The following is a 4,373-nucleotide window of genomic DNA, read 5'->3' as shown; positions in this document are numbered from 1 at the left end:
GAGCTCTGTGACTCTTCAGTTCACTAAAACACACCTGTGCGCTCCTACAGGTATATCCTGAAATGTTATTGGTTCCACCGAGTGGCGTTGACATTAATATTCATGGGATTCTCCCGACTGTGGGCGTGTCCTTGAGAGAACACACCACTAGAACAGACAATATTTGTGCAGTTTCTCTGAGCACAAGTTTTCAAGAAGATAACAAGGAATTTGAGATGAAATCTGAGAGGACTCTGAACAATACTGAAAGAGATAGCTCACCCCAAAGTGAAAAAAGTCATAATATACTCACCCTTCTTGAGTTCCAAACCGGTTTGACTGTCTTTCTTCTGCTAAACACAAAAGACCTTAATTAGAAGAAAGCTCGACACCTTTTACCATTGAATTCCACATTATATTTTTCTCCAACAATGATAATTCAATAAAGATTTCCAAATTTGCCTTCAGACAAGAATGAATGTTTATCTGTGGCTTCAGGACAACTATGAGGAAAGGTTTTAATATTGTCATGGTAAAAATGGCATATTGAGAATACAGCAGAAAGAATCTGAGGGGTGTAATTGGTATAGATACTATGATATTATATAATAGGATACTCTTGTTTTTCCTCAGAGCTTGACTACTGTCAGATATTATATGCTAATGCCAGTTTAGGAAGCTCCAGCTAGTACAATATAATGTAGTGAGAATAACCCTTCAGTGTCCATATGGTGAATTATTAATAGTATGCACTCTGAGCTCAACACTAGATCCGCCAGGTGTTACTTACAATAGAGGAAAACATGAGACAGTGTTAGAGGTGTCTTATCTGGGCTAAAGACAAAAAGGACCAATAGGCCAAAGTCCTCATCAAATGAAAGTAGAATTTAGCATTTATTTGGAAATCAAGATCTGGAAGGAGAAAGTAGTAGCGCAGAATTAAAGTTTATTATAGTCCAGTGTTAAGTTTCCACAGTCAGTGGTGGTTTGGGGAGCATCCATACCCCTCACATTGACGTCACCAGCTCCATTGAGTGCATTGTGCCTGAGGCTGTGTGTCTCCATTGCAAATGCTAGTCTGCAGTCAGATATTATTGACTTCATGGCTCCCTCTGCTGGCAGATTCATGGAGATGGTGATTTGACTGTCCAGCAGGACTTGACATCTGCCCACACTACCAAATGTGCTAACACCTGCTTTAAGGACCATTTTATCGCTGTACTGGATTGGCCAGAAAACTCATAAAGGATCTGTGGAGTATTGTAAACATTGCTGGAGTAATTCAGGCAAGAACAGCCCAGACCAAGCATTGAATACATGTTCATAATGTTTAGCAGTCTAACATTTCTGTGTGAAAATCCCTTTTAAAAAAGTCATTGGCCATCATATATTACAATGTTTTGAGATTCTGAATTGTGGGGTTTCATTAGCTGTAAGCTGATCAGAATGGAAAGAAATTAACACTTGAAATAAATCAGTCTGTGTGTAATAAATCAATCCAATATACCAGTTTCACCTTTTAAATTGAATTACTAAAATAAATCAAGTTTTCAATAATATCATAATTTACTGAGATGTATTCCACAACCAGGGCTTTGACAAACTTACAGAAGAAGAGTAAACAACCATCATTAAGATAAAGCATTTATTATCACTACACTAAAAAAAACTGTTAAAAATGACTAAATATGATGTTGTCAGAGGAAGTCACAGGAGTTTAATCATTGTTGAAATGTGTGTTGAAATATACATTGTCGGTTTACTTGCTGAAAATAGTAAGGACTTTTTATAAGAGTTTGGGATTACGTCTAAAATTGAAAACTTTTTTTTGAATTTTGATCTCTACATTATAGAAGTTATTTGAAAATGCATGTCGAAATGTATTTAAATGACAGATTTTAAACCAATTCTAAACAAATAAAAATTTCACATCAAAACTCCTGAAATTCCAGGAGTTTTCCGGGAGACGGTTCTGAAATACGAGAGACTCCCAGGAAAAACAGAAATGTTGGCAGGTATGCATTAATAACATCTGCTCATTTACACCCCAACATATACTCAAAAATCAAAACCACAAAAGAAATCTTAAAAGTTGTATTGTCCTCTTGTGTCTTGTCATTTATCTAGACTCCAAATGTCCTAGTTTGGTTTAGTTTCTCCTTCTGCTGATCTCTCTAAACAACCTGTAACTGAACCCAACGTTCAAGTCCAGCAGCGTCAGCCTTATGTTAGAGACGTCAGGCAGGCAGCCATTCCTCTCCACCCTGAACCTGAGCCTCAAGCAAACAGCCCAATAGCCTATGTTGGGGATCCCAGCTCCTGTTAGTCTCTCCTCTGCCAGTGTTTCCTTGTTTTTGCTCTCCAGCCTCATCCTTCCATCACTGAGGAATCCAGAGTAGCATTCACGATCACCCCCTTTAAAGGCAGGGCCTGCCCATAACTTTTTTGATGCCCTGGTTGATTTTGGGTTGAGGGTCGCCTTCATTTCAGTCAACTTCAGCGAGCAACTCGCCCTTCCTGGAAGTCTTATGAGGGTGTCTCAAGTTTTCTACACACTCCACCACCAAATTCTGACCAGGAGCTGATGCTGCATGGACACCTGCAACTAACTACCAAGGAGAAACAGCATCTAGGCTGTTTTCTGGCTAGGTGCTTGTGTCTGTACTGTGGGATCTCCTTTAAAAGCCCAACTCACCAGTAGTCCAGGGGATCCTGGTGGGCACCTTTCCTTGTTCTGATACCCTCACACATTGTACCTCACTGTCAGCCTCACTCCAGCTCAGAGATGTCATCCATTCTTTTTTGTGGCCTGATTTACTCTGAAGCAAGGGGCAACTTTATGAACAGTACCACTGCCGTGTCCTGTAGCATTCCTGCAATCTCTCTTTCTTCCCCTATCAGTGTCTGCTTCCTAATTGGTCTTACCATCACCTCCATCACCATTCCACCCCATCTGCAAATTTAATTATCTCTGGCAAACACTGTGAGGTCACTGGTCAGGTAATTCTGTGTTATCTTGGATTCAGTCTTCTTTTGTTATGTGTCAGGGTGCTGCCTCGTGTCCTTTAGATCTTTAGAAGCTTTAGATCTCTCTGTAGTCCCGTCGGAGTACCATGATCTGTGCCAGGTCTTCAGCAAGTCCCAGGCCAAGTTCTTACCTCCCCACCAACCATATGATTGTGCCAAAGTCCAAGGCTCTTCTATGCCCAGGGGTTGGTGGTATTTCCTTTCTATTCCTGATAGAGAGGACATGGACAAGTACATTCAAGAGTCTATAGAAGCTGACTTAATTCACCCCTTTTCCTCTACAGCTGGGGCTGGGTTCTTCTTTGATATAAAGTGTCTCTCTGTGTCCTTGTACAGAGGTCTCAATTACCTTATTGTTAAGAACAAGTACCCTGTGTCTTTGATATCTTCTGCCTCTGAGTTATTGCAGGGAGCCAAGATCTTTACAAAACTCGACCTTCGCAATGCCCTAATCTGGAAAAATGAGGGGGATGAGTGGAAGACAGCATTCAACACACCCACAGGAAACATTAAATACCAGGTTTTACCTTTCAGGTTTACTAATGCCCCAGCTGTCTTTCAGCCACTGGTCAACAATGTGCTGAGGGACATGGTAAATAGATTTGTCTTTGTGTACCAAAGCATATGGTCTCAACGAAGGGCATCAGGGCTGATCACATTAATGTAAGGGCCGTAGCCGAGCGGCAAATCCCCAACTCATGGAAAGCTCTGGAGTGGTTCCTGAGGTTGCCTCTTTTTGCCAGTTAGGTTAAGACCAGAAGTCCTTCAGTGGGGTCATGAGTTCAAAGTAGCCTGTCACCTTGGAGTCTGTATATCGCTGGCTACTATTCAATAGTGATTTTGGTGGCCATCTATGACCCAGGACATCAAGCAGTTTGTGTTGGCTTGTGCAGTATCTGCCCAGAATAAAACTTCTAATCAGCTGCCCGGTTGTCTGTTACAATCCTTTCCCATTCCCTCTCGCCCCTGGTCACACGTGACTCTTGTCTCTGGCTTACCTCAATCGAGAGGTACTAACTTTGTTTTGATGATGGTGGGTTCTACAAGGCAACCCATTTTATTCCTTTAGCCAAACTCCTGTCCACCAAGGAGACTGGTGGTGGGGGTTGACTGTGTGATAATTGTCATACATTACTAATGCTCTGAAGCTGATTTCAGTATTGTAAGGTGTTGATTATGTATTTCAAAGATTCACACAGTATTCAGATTTTTTTTAAATTATCTTTTATATATGAACACATACACTCTCTCTCACACACATACACAGGGGAGACCACAGAAAATCTCACTGTTACTGACTGATCCTGCAGAGGGTTATGGGTAAATCTCTCTTCAGTCTTCAGCAGTTTGACTGATGATTCATCTGT

This window comes from Danio rerio, chromosome 4 (genome assembly GCF_052040795.2).
Source record: "Danio rerio strain M-AB ecotype USA chromosome 4, GRCz13ab, whole genome shotgun sequence".
Lineage (NCBI taxonomy): Eukaryota > Metazoa > Chordata > Actinopteri > Cypriniformes > Danionidae > Danio > Danio rerio.
Note: the sequence above shows the minus strand (reverse complement) of the source record.